This window comes from Alexandromys fortis, unplaced genomic scaffold, assembly GCF_014885135.2.
Source record: "Alexandromys fortis isolate MF-2015 unplaced genomic scaffold, M_Fortis_MF-2015_v1.1 scaffold_44, whole genome shotgun sequence".
Taxonomy (NCBI): domain Eukaryota; kingdom Metazoa; phylum Chordata; class Mammalia; order Rodentia; family Cricetidae; genus Alexandromys; species Alexandromys fortis.
The window spans coordinates 3,826,308-3,842,945 of NW_026067921.1; the positions used below are offsets into that span (position 1 = coordinate 3,826,308).

At 47.1% G+C, this 16,638-nt stretch overlaps 1 protein-coding gene across 2 annotated transcripts in view; it reads right to left on the minus strand.

Moving 5' to 3' along the window:
• Mobp (myelin associated oligodendrocyte basic protein) overlaps positions 1-8,932 on the minus strand; it is a 19,450-nt gene extending 10,518 nt beyond the window's left edge. For both annotated transcript variants that reach the window (XM_050141580.1, XM_050141579.1), the window contains exon 1: positions 8,854-8,932. The gene's annotated coding sequence lies outside the window, so the exon portion shown is untranslated. The remainder of the gene's footprint in view (positions 1-8,853) is intronic.
• Positions 8,933-16,638: the final 7,706 nt, after the last annotated feature.

Consider the following 16,638-nt stretch of genomic DNA (forward strand, 5'->3'; position numbering starts at 1 on the left):
AAAAAAAAAAAAAAAAAAAAAAAAAAAAAAAAAAAAAAACTTCTCAAAAAAATAAATAAAAATATTAAAAGTGAAATAAATTCTGTTTTAAAGTCTGAAAAAAAGTAACAACAGGGGGCTGGAGAGATGGCTCAGAGGTTAAGAGCATTGCCTGCTCTTCCAAAAGGTCCTTAGTTCAACTCCCAGCAACCACATGGTGGCTCACAACCATCTGTGATGAGATCTGGTGCCCTCTTCTGGCCTGCAGACATATACACAGGCAGAACATTGTATACATAATAAATAAATATTTTTTTTTAAAAAAAAGCAACAATTGTTCTCACACCATGCATGTATCGAAATGTGTCCTGAGAGCCAGTTTATTGTTTTATTTATTTATTAAAGATTTCTGCCTCCTCCTCGCCACCGCCTCCCAATTCCCTCCCCTGAGAGCCAGTTTAAAATGATCTGACACACTGTAATGACAAGACTGGGACTGGGCAGCATGGGGGTCATAACTAAAGGTCATCCTTGGCTACATAGCGAGCTCCAGGCCAGCTCAGTCCTCATGACGCCATTTTATGTTTTATAACACACTTAGTATTACATGTTACATGCAACATATTACAGCATGCTACAATAAATACCACAGATTTTACAGCAAATTAACTAATAAAATAAAGAAACACAAAACAGTGCAGCGATGGCCTAAAACTAGACAGACGGGGGGGGGGGGGGGGACTCCAAAGCAGATCCATGTGCACAAGAAAACGTGGTGTGCGGCAAAGATGTCCTAAATCAATATCAGAAGAAAGGGATTCTTCATCAAGAAAGCTAGCACAGTTAGTACAGCTTCTTATGACTAAAGGGATCAAAATTAAACTGCTCCCCGTCAAAAGACACAGTACCGCAGACAAGAGAAGCCACATCAGAACAATACAACAAACACATCATATATGAAAATTTTTAAAAATTTCTCCATGGACATTTTGCCTGCATGTAAGTGTGTGCACCATGTGCATGCCTAGTGCCCACAGAGACCAGAAGAGGGCATTGGATTCCCTGAAACGGGGAATTGTGAGGGTTATGACCCACAGTGTAAGTCCTAGGAATCAAATGGGAAGCCTCCATTGGAACAGAGGTTCTCTCCGTTACTGAACCGTCTCTCTAGCCCCAAAACCAGTGCTCTTGATTACTGAACCGTCTCTCCAGCCCCAAAACTCTCACGTTTCTGCCAGTCTGATAGGTGAAGAGTTTTGTAATACAGGCCGAACAAAGAAAATTTAATTTCAGGGTGGTTTGAATGTGCAAACCCTGTAAGTATAATGTACTGTATCAACAGATCAAAGGGAAGATATGGCCAGGGGTATTTTAAGGAAGCATCAACTGGGGGGACTGGGTGTAATTCAGCTGGACCTAGGACCTGAGTTCAGTCCCCAGAGCCCACATAGAACTGCCCAGACAGTGTGTGTCTATAATCCCAGCATTCCTACAGCAAAATGGGAGGTGGGCACAGGAGAGTCCCAGGAGACCCATGGGCCGGCTAGCCTGGGCAGCAGAGACCAGGAAAAGGACCCTGTCCCAAATAGAGAGGAAGTTGCATGAAGTTGTCATCTGACTCCTGTGGCCATATTCACACACACACACACACACACACACACACACACACACACACATACAAATTAACTACTAAAATAAGTTAAAAAGAATTGCTCAGTGAAACTCAGTGTCCACTCTTGACCAACCTCTCACTAAGGTAAGAACAGGATGTGATGTCTAAAAAGCATGGCATCCTAGTCAGGCCTGAAGTAGAGGGACACCACTGGCCACCACTGTCAACCAACGGTGTGTTTGAAATCCTAGCCAGTACGAACATCTTTAATTTAATTGTGCTGGGGAGTTAGCCCCGTCAGTAAAGCGTTCACGAGCCACACGTAAAGACCAAGTTAATCCCCTAGGACCCACATTTTAAAAGTACGAAATAAAAAAGCAGCCAGGCACAGTGGTGTGCCTATAATTGCAGCGGTGGGACGGCAAAAACCAAAGACTCCTTGGGGCTGGCTGACCAGTCACCCCGGCATACTTGGTGGGTTCCAGTCACCCCGGCATACTCGGTGGGTTCCAGTCACCCCGGCATACTCGGTGGGTTCCAGTCACCCCGGCATACTCGGTGGGTTCCAGGTAAACGTGGAAGAGGCTGTCACAAACAACAGCGCAAACACTGTCCTGAGGGATGAGACTCAAGGTTGGCCTCTGGTCTCTACACACACACACACATGAACATGTAACATACATACACATACCAAAATATTCTCACACTGTCAAACTGTACAAACAATCAAACAGAGAAAGAGAGACAGAGAAAGTCCAACAAGATTCCCAACACAGGGACTGAGATGGCTCAGTGATTTAAGATCATGGCTACCCTTCCAGAGGACCCAGACTTGATGTCCAGCACCCATGTGGCAGCTCACAACAATCTCTGTGGCAACTTCAGCTCTGTGGAATCTGGTGGCCTCTTCTGACCTCTGCAGGCACCAGGCATAAACATGGTACATAAGACATATGTGTAGACAATTGCCCGTGCACATAAACAATAATAAATAAATTGAGAGTATTTTCAAAAAGATCCCTGACATAGGTTAACATACAAGAATGCAAATATTTGCAATGTATTATATATTATATTGCTAGATATATAGTATAATATATAAAAGACACTATTCACGCAGACCATAAGACCACTGGACATCTACAGGTAGAAATATATCAGACAAAAGAAATAAAGAACTTTCCTTTAGAAATGTATGCAACCAGGGATGGAGAGATGGTTCAGCTATTAAAGACACCTGCCTGACAAAGGATGTGGGTTCAAATCCCAGCACCCACAGCTTCCAATCTATAATTCCAGTTCCAGAGTACAACACTCTCTTCCAGTCCCTACAGGTCCCAAGCACGCACGTAGTGCACATGCATACAGGCAGGTGCTCACACAAGCACATAAAATAGATTAAAATGTTTTAAGCTGCAAAATTTTGAAGGCATAAAAAAGAAATATTTAATACCATAGTATGCCTAATACCGCCAAGTAAATCTACATGGTTAGTGTAATTCTAATCAACATCAGACTTGCCATGTCTGATAGTTCATTCCATAGTTCTTGGGAACGCATAAAGACCCAAGAATAACGGAGATAGCTTTGAATGAGGAATCCACGTCATACCAAATATTAGCACTCACTGTGGTCTGCTCTAGCTGCAGCAGAGACATGGACACACCAAATATCAACCCCCTATGACATGCACTAAGCACACGTTAGCTCGGGGAAAGACTGATAGATCCCGTATGTAGAGCGGCATAGTCACAGAGGGAGCATTTAAAACGATCAGTGGGTGGCTTGGTGGTTACTTTAGTCACCAATTTAACTCAATCTAGAGACGCTGGGGAAGAGAGTCTCAATGAAGGATTGTCTAGATCTTGCTGCCCGTGTGAGCACATCTGTGGGGATTATGTTAATGAATGTGGAAAGACCCACCCACTGTGGGCAGCACCACTCCCTAGGCAGGAGATCATGGTCTGTATAAGAAAGGGAAAGAATGTCTGGCAGTGGTGGCACACACCTTTAATCTCAGACTCAAGAGGCAGAGGCAGGTGGAGCTCTCTGAGGTGTCCAGTTTCTACATAATAAGTCCCAGGACAGCCAGAGCTATACAGTGAGAACCTATCTAAAAAAGGAGAAAGAGGGCTGGAGAGATGGCTCAGCGGTTAAGAGCATTGCCTGCTCTTCCAAAGGTCCTGAGTTCAATTCCCAGCAACCACATGGTGGCTCACAACCATCTGTAATGAGGTCTGGTGCCCTCTTCTGGCCTGCAGGAATACACACAGACAGAATATTGTATACTAAATAAATAAATAATAAAATAAAATAAAATAAAAAAGGAGAAAGGAAGAAGAAGAAGAAGAAGAAGAAGAAGAAGAAGAAGAAGAAGAAGAAGAAGAAGAAGAAGAAGAAGAAGAAGAAGAAGAAGAAAGAAGGAAGGAAAGGAAGGAAGGAAGGAAGAAAGAAAGAAAGAAAGAAAGAAAGAAAGAAAGAAAGAAAGAAAGAAAGAAAGAAGTGAGCTGGGCATGTACTTCATGCTGTGTGTTTGCTGTCATGGCTCAAACTAGGATCTTTGTCTGAGACATTTGTGGCATCATGCTCACAGTCAAGAGAGCAGAGCAAACACATGGTATGAAGCACAAGCCGGGCACTGTTGAGTGCTGTGTGCACTTTCTTGGCCTAGTGATATCACAATCACTCGACTTTGCAAATGGGAGCTACAGAGAAGTCGCCTGAGAGCAGAGAATTGGGGAAAGGGAAGCCAGGACCCCAACCAAGGAAAACTGGGATGGATTAACTCTGACGCGATATCATCCTAACACAGAAAAGAAGAAGAGTAGGAAGAGAACGGCAGAAGAAGGAAGAAGACAAATTCTAAAGACTGCTTCGTGGATCAAGAAAAGTCACTTTACAGTATTGTCACCCACTAAGGGAAGCAGGCACCCTCTGTGGGGACTCCCACATCAAGGCACCTTCAGAGCAACCTTTGCTTCTTTTCAGCAAAAACTTTATGGTACATGTAGATCATGCCCAGAGGCGTTCCTGTCCATCCCTTTCATCTTCAGACATACGTTCCATGGCCTTAACCTGAGTGTTCTTAAGAGGGTGTTCCTTAACTGAGCATGCTCAGGAGTGAACCCTTAATCCACAATGCTCATGATGTGTTCCTTACCTGAGCATGCTCAGCAATGGGCCCTCCCTGTATGGATCTGAATAAATCCCCATGCTTCCTTTGTTTAAGAACAGCACGGCTTTGGCTGTGACTCCAGAACTCTCCTTGCCTGTGGCCGGTAAGAATCGTCTTCCATTCTTTCGTGCCTCAGTTGTGCGAGATATGAACCCATCTCCTTCAGTTACGTAATGAATTAAAGCTACAAGGTCAGAGGTGTACATGTCAGTGTGTGTGTAATCAGAGGGTGTACACATCAGTGTGTGTGTGTAATCAGAGATGTACACGTGTGTGTGTGTGTAATCAGAGGTGTACACGTCAGTGTGTGTGTAATCAGAGGTGTACACGTCAGTGTGTGTGTAATCAGAGGTGTACACGTCAGTGTGTGTGTAATCAGAGGTGTACATGTCAGTGTGTGTGTGTGTAATCAGAGATGTACACGTCAGTGTGTGTGTAATCAGAGGTGTACACGTCAGTGTGTGTGTAATCAGAGGTGTACACATCAGTGTGTGTGTAATCAGAGGTGTACATGTCAGTGTGTGTGTGTGTAATCAGAGATGTACACGTCAGTGTGTGTAATCAGAGGTGTACACGTCAGTGTGTGTGTAATCAGAGGTGTACATGTCAGTGTGTGTGTAATCAGAGGTGTACACGTCAGTGTGTGTGTAATCAGAGGTGTACAGGTCAGTGTTTGTGGTCAGAGGACAATTTCCCAGAGTTGATTCTCCACCTCTGGCTTACCTGTGCCCCAGGAACACCGTCAGACTGCTAGGGGTTGGCGACAAGCGCCTTCCCCTGCTAACCCATCTTCCTGGCTGGCCCAGCTGACAGTTATCTACAGATATGTGCAACTCTGTAGTACTCAGAGAAAACGCAATAACAGCAAGGAGATGTCAGCTCACATCTATCCTGACGACCCACAGGAAAGGAAGCAGCGACATCAGCAAAGAAGAGGAGGGCAGCCAGTGAGATGTGCTGGGGCTGAGCACTGACTGCTGCTGATGCTCAGACTGCGAGCCTTGGGCTGTGCACAGAAGGGATGTGTGCACAGGCTGGTACCCACCTAGTGTCTCCGCTGTGGAAACACTAGTGATCACAGGGCAGAATAAAATGTCAGCAGCTCCTAATGCTGGCTAATCTGCTCTCGGGCCAGAGGCAAATGCTTCCCTGAGTGTAGATTTACACTGTAAACACGGAGTAGGATGCCAGCACTGGCTGGATAACTATTAATTCATTGCCCTCTAGGGACGTTTTTCCATGTGTCCCCTTGATGATGAGTGTGTTACACATTAAGACAGTGAAAACTGAACAGGTGACCACCGGTGAGAAACCAGCACCAGGTAATGGACAAGGCCGTACAAACATTTATTTTGAATGAGGAGCCTTTCCGCAGGCAGCCACCAGATGCCAAAATCCAACAGGGATTTGGAGACTGCACAAAACATAACAGAATAAAAGGTTCCAGTTATCCTGGAGGGAGTCGCCCATTGGGAACACAAACAAAGCTGTGTTAAATGTCTCGTTGTACAGCTTTGTTTTAGGTAACAAAGACAACAGAGTGCGGGCTGCTCCACAGACAGCTATCTCACAGGCCACGAAGACTCCACAGACAGCTATCTCACAGGCCACGCAGACTCCACAGACAGCTATCTCACAGGCCACGCAGACTCCACAGACAGCTATCTCACAGGCCATGGAGAATACTTCTTGATGAACAAAGCCTCTCTGCCAATTAGCAACTCTAAGAGGAGGAACACGTGGAATCCAAGATTGGCATCTCAAGCACATAGATAACACATGGGGAGAATTTTTAGGTGTGAACATCAGTTACTATAATGGAGCAAAATAAATATACAAGAGGTAGGCTAATCTAAATGTTACATAAACAATACATCATTTTAAAGCTGAAATTATAGAATGTGTTATCATTTATGGACAGGGATATTTTAAGATTTATTTTTATGTGTATAAACGTTTTGTCTGTGTGTGTGTGTGTGTGTGTGTGTGTGCGCGCGCGCGCGCGCGCGCTCCATGTGTGTGTAATGCCTGTGGAGGCCAGAAGAGGGGGCCAGAGCCCTTAGAATTGGAATTATAAGTGGTTGTGGGTGCTGAGAACCAAACCCAGGTCCTCTGCAAGAGCAGCCAGTGCTCTGCACTGCTGAGCCATCTTGCCAGCCCTGGATACTGGACTGACTCTCCATTGGGATTTAAAGTGAACAGATCATCAGATCCTGAGTTCGTGGCTGAGTTGAAGACTCCAGCAGGAAAGTCTGAAGGCATGCACTGGGTGTGTCTCTTAGTTCAGAAAAGTTTGGCTGGAGATAAAGTATAGGAAGGTGACGACTAAAGCCACGTGGTGGCTATGTGTAGAAAGACGACGTGATGGCCACTCTTGGAACTGTCTAGGAGACCACCCACAGGCGTGTTCAGCAGGGCGTTTAACTAAGGACCCAGCCTGAATATGGGCAGCATGGTTCCCTAGACTGGCAGCTCAAAATTAATAAAAAGGGAGCAAGCTGAGCACCAAGAGACACCTCTGTCTGCTTCCCACTGCCACTGCCGTGTGACCAGCCGCCTCCCGCTCCTGCCACCACGCCTCCCCTGCCACGGTGGTCTGCACACTCAAACCATGAGCCAGAAGAACCCATTTTTTTCTTAAGCTGCTTTTGACAACTATGTTGTCACGGCAGTGAGAAAAACAACTAATACAGGCTCTGCCTGAGCCGCAGGGACTCCATGTTGTCTGGTGAGTGAAGAAGCGAATGGAAAAGGCTGGGGGGAGGGGGGAGCTTCATCTAAAGAGCACAGGAGTTATGGTGACCACGGCAAGGGTTGTTCGTTGGAGTGGTTGATGTATAAGCCAACCCAAGGGTTTGTGGAGGGGATCTCAGCCAAGGATTTGGACAGAGAAAATATAAGACCAACAGACTGGAAGCTGGAGAAGGAAGAGAACAGACATGGTTCCTGGAAGGTGTAAGATTCCCAGAGGCCTTTGCGGGAGGCGCTGGTGTCGGGTGACTGTGGACTGGTTTATTGGTGAAGGGGAGGGGTGAGACTACGCAAATGCATTTGTGGGAAACATCTACGGAGAAGAAGGTAAAACAATCAGAGAATATTAATAACATCCCTGAGGTAAAACTTGGGGTGTGAGAATGCAGATACATGGGTAGGGGGAGGCCAAGTGCATGGCCTTTGTTAGAAAGAGGAGAGAAAGGCAGAACAGGGACTCGGGGACTCGGGGATCAAAACTGTTTGAGAAGAGAGCACGGATTTCAGTTCCCAGCACCCACACTGGGTGGTTCAGAACCTCCTGTGACCTCACTCAGGGGATCTGCTGCCCTCTTCTGGCCTCTGCGGGTACTACATGTGCACGCTTCTTTAATGAACTGAGAAAGGATAATGGGGCCGGATGAAACTCTCATCCACTCAGTTCCGTTTGTCCATTGAAACGGGAAGCCAGAGTATCAGCTGAGAGCAAGAAAAGGAAAGGCTTGAGGATAAAGTGGGTAAAGGAGATTCTGGAGCAATGTGGGCAGCAGGCCAGCAGCAGCTCTCAGGGTCTAGAGGAAACCCTTGCCCACTCCCCGGCAGTGACTGCAGCCTGCTCCACTGTGCCTGCATCCAGCTGCTCTGAGTAGCCAGCAGGTGGACGTGAGGAGACAGTTTTCTGGGCTGAGCGCTGCCAGTGAACTTGCAAGACTGCCACGATAGAATTTAGAATCTATCAGGAATGGAAAGAAAAAAAAACCCAGAAGCTAGAAAAGAGTGATTGATTGCCGGATGTACGGACTCACAGACAGACAGTGCAGCGAGCACCATGCAGACTAGAAGCATCTGGGGAGGATGATTGTGATGATATACGTAGCAGAATCGTTTGCAAGAAGGGAACCTGTGAATGAGCTGGCTGCTTGTACAGCTGGTTGCTGTGGTGGTAAGGTACCGACAGGTCCACAGAGTAGCGATGAACGGATGAGACAGGGCAGATGATACACTGGTGTGCTGAGAAGGAGGAAGAGTGCGCCTCGATCTCTTCCGATTTTACATTCGTCTGTGACATTCTGAATACCTGTATCATTTATGTGACAATTTAGATTCAGATCTGTACCTGTATTTTCATCCGCATGCGTCTGGCGGCCCGGACTCTGTTCCCTGCGTCTTATTCTCATTTAGTTCTTCGTTGCCCCTAGGAATGAGGTGGTAGCACACACCGGTCAGTTAGTGTGCTGTGCTTGGCCGCAATTCAGTCAAGTGTGAGCCCCACGCACGGAGGCTCACTCTCCCAGTCTTAAGATGGATTGTGAAGGGTCTATACACAATGCTGACAGAGAAAGGATACGGAAGTAAAATCTCAGGCTAATTTGTATATCAGCTTATCGCTATGGGGAAAAATGATACTCATCGTTAATTTAAGTAAAAAGCCTTAAGTCAGGGCTGGGAAGACAGCTCAGTAGGTAAGGCAAGCAGCTACTGTACAGGTGTGAGTTTGGCCTGAAGAACTCCCTGGAAGTGTTTAGGAAGTTCCTTTTTACACCTTACTGAGCCTTTTTCTCCTCTGCATTTATATTATTTATATTATTCAGATGCAATTCTTTTACTGTTACCACTAAAATGTAAAATCTGTGTTTGCACACACTCTGATCTCAGATACTAGCTCAGGACTAAACCTTCTAGAAGAAACAGGGACAATAGGGTGAAGTGAGGTAGTCTCCTTTTTCAGTGGACTTGGACCCTGGGAAGATTCAAAATGTAGGACTATGATGGTAATAATAATAATAATAATAACAGCAACAACAATAATGATAATATAGAGGCCTGACACTTGGTTTTCACTTGTCCCTCAGGAGGCTAGTGCCTCCCTTGAGGCCCTGAAGTGCAGGTGCTGTCCCATGATTCCCTGTTCCAGGGTGGTGTCGCCAGGTGTGATCATAGCGTGGCCTCTTTCTGTTCTCTCACCTAGGAGATGTGTGTATTTTCTACCTCACAGGTTTTGAGATTAAGAAGACCTGCATGCCTTAGAAACATCTTGAAGAAATCTATGCTGGGGGTGGGTTCTGGAACACATGGGGATCCCTGACCTCGAGCCTGCTGAGCTCAGGGACACACAACTATGGCATTCACATATATCGAAGAGCAATCGAACTCAGGGACAGACACTATGGCGTTCACATATATCGAAGGGCAACCCAGCTGCAAACGTTTGAGTTTCTTGTGATTTCCACACAGAGATCTTGAAAATCCTAGTCACTCTTCAACAGAACTTCAAAGTTGACATAATCAGATTCCGTGGGTACAACCAGCCGAGGCCCAGCCCAGCCCAGCAGAATTCTAGATCATCAGAAGCAGGTGCCATCCACAGACCCTGCCTCCTAAGCCCTCTGTACCCTGAGCCTCAATTGTTTTGACTGAGAAAAAGGAGGGCTTTAACACCTTCATTGTCTACTGCTAAATAATTCACCATAGGAATATATAATCTGTCTGTCTGTGTGTTTTGAGGTGGGGTCTTTAACCCAGACTGGTCTCCAGCTCCCCTTGTAGCTGAAGATGACCTTGAACTTCCGACCCTCCTGAGTGCTGGGATCACAGGCGTGTGCCACGTGCCTCTACAGTTTACCCGATGTCCATGACTGAAGCTGGGGTTCTGTGTGCGCTAGGCAGGCACTGCTGACTGAACTATGTTCCCAGCCTCATGATCCTTTCAGCAAAAAACTCATCGAACTGCAGGTGACTCCTTAGCTATGACAGTCATGGGACCTAATGCTGTGTTTTCCCAGGAAGGGTGGGATCTATACTGGGCGGAAGTGCTGGAACCACGGGAGAATGTGCCCTGACTGATGAGGGGCCTGGTCACAGCATTAGCCAATATCACCCTATTGGAAGCTGTTTCCTGTTAGCGTCATTCAGACCACAAGCTGAAGGACATTTGACAACAGCTTAGAAGCGGCCAGCATCTTAACTGGGCTCAGTGGGCACCATACTCGCTGTGCAGGATCTGAGTTCAGATCCCCGGCACCCACATAACAGCCAGTCATGGGCTCTGTCATCTGTAACCTCAGTGCTGGGGTAGAGACAGGCAGACCCCTAGAGAGTCTAGGAACAGGCTCCAGACTCAGTGAGAGACCTTGTCTCAAAAACTAAGGTGGAAAGGGATGGATGAGATCACGTGACATTGACTTCTAACCTCTACACACACACACACACACACCATCACCACCAACAACAACAACAAACAAGACTGTCAGAGAATGGTTGCCCTGGCCACATTTGCAGGTTAAGGGAATCTGAAGAGACAAGACAGCCAGAAGCAGTGTGTGAGACTGGACTGGCAGCTAAACGTACGGATGAACTGGGGCGGGGGACTCTAGATTATATAACAGATCGGCAAGCTCGCTGTTAGTTTCCTGACATAAATGATGTGTGCACTTAGTCTCCATGGGGGCGGGATAAGGTGCAGGTGTCTGCACAAAAGAGAACAGCCAGCAAATGTGGAGAATGTTAGCATTTGCCTGAACTAGGCACAGCTGGGGTTCTTCAAAAGTCTGCAACTTTTCCGTAGATTTGAAGCAAGTTTGAGATCCACTCACCAGCAACCCTCGGCATCCTAAAGAATCCCCAAACAGCAGATCTATGCACCTGGCTACAGCCCATTTCCTGCCTGCCTGTTCTGTTCACACGGCATTCAAAACCTTTTCTCTATTTCCTTTCTAACACCATAGCCGAGTTCATTGCTTTATTCCCCTGGCACAAATCTCTTTCCTTTTTCCTCAGCCAAAGACTGAAGGTTCCCATGATCCCGTGAGATTTTGTATGAGACAGAGCATCAGCATCGCTCCAGTCAGGGTGCGAATTTGGTCCTCACTGCTGCGTGTCGTGTCCCCCCCGCCCCCTGCTTACAAATCCCGCTGTGTGTTTAAGGGAGAAGGAAAAGTCGCTCGTGTTCCTCTTTTAACCCCGTCTGCTCCTTTTCAGATGTTTTTGTTATGTGTTCATTGTGCACAATCAATGTCTTGTCACATTTTCACACGTGTACATAATTATTTCAGTCACAGCCAGGTCTTGTCACCCTCCCCGTTCCCTTCCACTCCTGAAGGTCCACTCCCTCTTCCCACCTGACCTCCCCTTCTTCTTCCGTGGTTTGTCCCTGGAGAGGGGTAAAACCCGAGGAGTTTCATGAGGGCTCCCTACAGGAGCATGGGCAACTTACCAGCGCCAGCCGGATACATGACTAAGGACAGTGTCTCTCTTCCCTATTAACCATTAACTACGTAAGTCCTAGCGAGGGTGGGGCCTCATGAAAACTCATTTTTTAAATCATAACAACAATTAAAACAAGAAATGGGACCTGGGGGAGAAACTACCAGCACCATTGATCTCTCTGCAACAGCAAAGATGACAAACAAGAAAATCCGAGCATCTTTCCCTGGGGCAGCAAACCCAGATATTAGGAAGGATGGTTCTGAGGGCGCCTCTGCCCAGGCCAGAGTAAACGGCTGTTCTTTCTCTCTTGGGCTAGCTCTGTTCTTTTTCCTCCTCCCATCCCCAGCTGCCATCATGGCTGGCTTCCCCTGAAACCCTTGAGGATGTATGCCCTTGCCGCGTGAGCCTCCGGAATCCTTACCTGCAGGTAGCGGCTACTGCGTAAGAGAGAATCCCGTGGACACGCGGCCCTTGTGGAACTGGGCTACCTCAATACATGCAGAATATATAGGGAGAGGTTGTGCGTCTGGGTTTTCATTACAGAGGTGTTTTTGATGGGTCCTCCGCCAAGTTGTACTTTACAACAAAAGCCACACAAAGGCTGCACAAAGGCCACACAGCGTTTAAACAAAAGGCTAAAGAGAGACCAAACAAAAGCTAAAGAAAGTTGAAACAAAGAGCAAAACAGAGAGAAAACAAAGGCCCAACAAAGACAGGGACAAAGGCCAACAAAGAGTAAAAGAAAAATCTGAACAAAAGCTAAAGCCACATCACGCATGCCTGTGCGCACCCCGCATCCACCCTGCAGCCCATGCTCACTCCAGCATCCCACCACACAGTCGACACCCACGTAAAGCCTCCCCCTCGCCAAGGCTGGCTCCTCACCGCTCTACCCACAGCAGGTCACACGTGCCCATCCCTCCGGACCACACAGCTGCTCATCCCACAGAATGGCCATGAGCCCACTCTGCTGGAGCCATGGAGAGATATGCTCATATCTTTCCATAATGTCAAACTGCCTTAACGAAACGTTGTCACGCTTTATCAGTGCTGTTGGCTGCAATTTGCTGGGTAATCTTGACTTCCCTTGATAGCCGGCTACATAGCAAACACGGGGGTTTTTTAATGCCAAATTTAATGACCAGTATTAACTCTCAGCTCAAACACTACACAGCACACTGTAAACTATGTATCTATGCAGGTTGTAGAATGACTCCCAAAGGGTTCAAGCCAAAGAGGCCCTACTCTAGGGAAAGCTGAGAACGACAGAATTATTATAGTGTATTCCAGTCTCCTTCCACAGCTAATAGAACTCTCTGAGCAAAAGGCAGTGTGGAGGGAGTGTGATTTTAGCTTAAACATCCAGGTCATAATTCATCAAGAGGGAAGTCAGGGCAGACACTCAAGCAAGAACTTGAGGCAGAGATCATAAAAGATTATTGCTTGTCCTAGGTTCATGCCCAGCTAGCTCTCTTACAGAGCACAGGGCCACCTACGTAGGGGACAGTGCTGCCCACAGTGGCTAGGCCTCTCTCCTACATCACTAACGATTAAGGGAATCCTCCACAGACATGTCCATAAACCAGTCTGATCTAGGTGGACCCCAGTTGAACCTCCCTTCTCAAGTGATTCTAGGCTGTGTCAAATCGCCAGATAAAGTTATCTAGGACAAGGTGGTTAGATGCACAGCAAGGACTTCAGGTGAAGAGCTTCCAGAGATCTGGAAAGTCAAGTGCAGGGCAGAGCAGCTGACGCTTGGGACCATGGAGGTGAGGGTGAGTTGGAAGGATGGGTGGATAGATTGATGTTCAGATGATGGACAGGCAGATGGTGGCACTGGGGAACATGTTGAGCTGAAACCCTGTGTATAAAGCCAGGGATGCCTCTGTGTGTGTGTGTGTGTAAGAGAATCTGCAGAGAGAATCTACTCAGAGTTTGAAGACAGGAATTGGCAAGTGTGACTCTCATTGTTACATGGCCTAGACCATGTGGGACAAGCTGTGTTGTGCCAGGCAGCATGCTTACAGTGGCATCGGGCCAGGTTGGGGGGTCTGTGGTTTGTGTGCAGATCTGGCTGTGCCCTGCCCTAAGTCATTCCACACTGTGTGAGACCCTGGTGGCTCCACTTTACCGGTGGCATCTGGTTTGTCTGAGTGCAAACACGGAGACAGATGCTGTGCACAGACACACCACCTGTCCAGTCTCAGCTATGCGGTGCAGATGTCTGAATATCTCAATCCTCAAAGTGGCTTGAAGCAAAAGAGACCTCAAAGCCCAACCCCACAGTGACACCCTTCCTCCAAGGTCGTACCACTCCAACAAAGCCACACCTTCCAGTAGAGTCAGCCCCTCACAGGGGCATTACATTTGAAATACCACGGTGGAGGTGTCTATTATTTATTTATTTGAAGCCGAGATAATAGAGGAACGCTGCTTGCTTGCTGCCTCACTGCCAGGCTCATGCTCAGCTAACTTTCTTTTTTTCCTTTTTTTAATTTTATTTTTCTAGACAGAGTTTCTCTGTGTAGCTTTTGGAGTCTGTCCTGGGACTCACTCTGCAGACCAGGAACTCACAGAGATCCGCCTGTCTCTGCCTCCCAAGTGCTAGGATTAAAGACGTGCACCACTACCACCTGGCCTTCAGCTAACTTTCTTATACAGCTCAGAACCACCTACCTAGGGAACGGTGCTGCCCACAGTGGCTAGGCCCACCTACATCAATTAACAACCACAGGAAAACTCCCACAGATATGCCTCAGGCCATTCTGATCTGGGCTGTCCCTCAATTGAGACTCCCTCCTCAGGTGATTCTAGGCTGTGTTAAAATGACTAAGCTAACTAGAACAAGGTAAGGTTACCATATATGTGGCATCCAGAGACACATGTACCTCCCACATACACACAGAATAAATTAATAATATACTGGTGGTTTTATTGTTATCTTTAATTTTGCTTTTATTTATTTTTGCTGTTTAGACAGAGTCTCATTACGTAGTGTTGGCTGCCTTGGAACGTGTCATATAGACCAGGCTAGCCTGGAACTCACAGAGATCCACCTGCCTCTGCCCCCTGAGTGCTGACGTTAAAGGTGTTCACCACCACACCCAGCTTGTAATTTAAATTTTTATTTATTTATTAAAGATTTCTGTCTCTTCCCCCCAGCCGCCTCCCCTTGCCCTCCCCCTCCCCCAATCAAGTCCCCCTCCCTCGTCAGACCAAAGAGCAATCAGGGTTCCCTGCCCTGTGGGAAGTCCAAGGACCACCCACCTCCATCCAGGTCTAGTAAGGTGAGCATCCAAACTGCCTAGGCTCCCACAAAACCAATAGGTGCAGTAGGATCAAAAACCTATTGCCACTGTTCTTGAGGTCTCAGTAGTCCTCATTGTCCGCTATGTTCAGCAAGACCGGTTTTAAACCAACCACTTTGGAAAGCAGTGTGGCGGTTTCTCAGGAAATTCAGGATCAACCTACCCATGGACCCAGCAATACCACTCTTGGGAATATACCCAAGAGAGGCCTTATCATACAACAAAAGTATATGCTCTACTATGTTTATAGCAGCATTGTTTGTAATAGCCAGAACCTGGAAACAACCTAGATGCCCTTCAATTGAAGAATGGATGAAGAAAGTATGGAATATATACATATTAGAGTACTACTCAGCAGTGTAATTTAAATTTTTAAAGTTGTCTTATGATTTCAAGGGAGTCTACCACTGTACTGCCCTGATTGAGTCCTGTCTCATCAGGTGGAAACAGATACAAATACAGGCAGCACTGGTACATATGTTTTGCTGTATAAACATGAAAAGCGAGCATTTTGTTTTATAAACAGCTCTCGGGCCTTTGTAGTTATGGAGTGGGGGGGAACAGTGATAATGAACTGACTGTTCGGATCCGGGAGAAACAAGCGCAAGTCTCTCCTCATTTCCCCCAGTCTTTGCTTCAGGCCTAAGTCTGGCCCATCCACGGTTCTGGCCTCGCCTAAAGGTTCCCTGCCTGTTGGGTCTCTGACTTGGGTGGTAAATAGAGGACTCTGATGCCAGCTGGGCTGCCAGTCACTCACACAAAGCTCCTATGTGTCCCCAAGCTCTATGCCCAGCATCACTATCTGCCGCCCCATCTTCTGCGAGGGCCCAGTCACAATTGTTTCTGGGCAGTGATGACCGGTATGAGAGTGGACAGCATGTTCCCTAAGCAAGGGACTGTGTTTTGCTGTGTTAGAAGTCGCTTGACTTTATACCCAGTTGGGGTTGTCTTTATTCCCTACCACACTGGAGGAAAAACTGGGAGTGGAAGGCACTGTGCAAGGGTTCTAGCAACATGAAAGAGCCAGAGCAAGGCTACGCCGGGGCGACACCAGCCTGCTGCGGAGATTCTGGCTGCCGGTGTCTGCTGTCTAGGGAGACCCCTGTGTTCTAACCTTGTGCTTATGAAGCAGTGAGCATCTACTGGGTGTTTCCAGAGTGCCTAGAGGAGCTCCAATGTCCCCATAGGTAAAGATGCTTGGGACAAGCCTGACAAACTAAGTCAGCTGCACAGCCCACATGGTCAAGGGAAGAACTAGACCTCACAAACTGTCCTCTTACCTCTACACTGTATAGCATGGTGCACACAGAAAGAGGGGGGGGATGGAGGGAGAGAGAGAAAGAGAGAGAGAGAGAGAGAGAGAGAGAGAGAGAGAGAGAGAGAGAGAG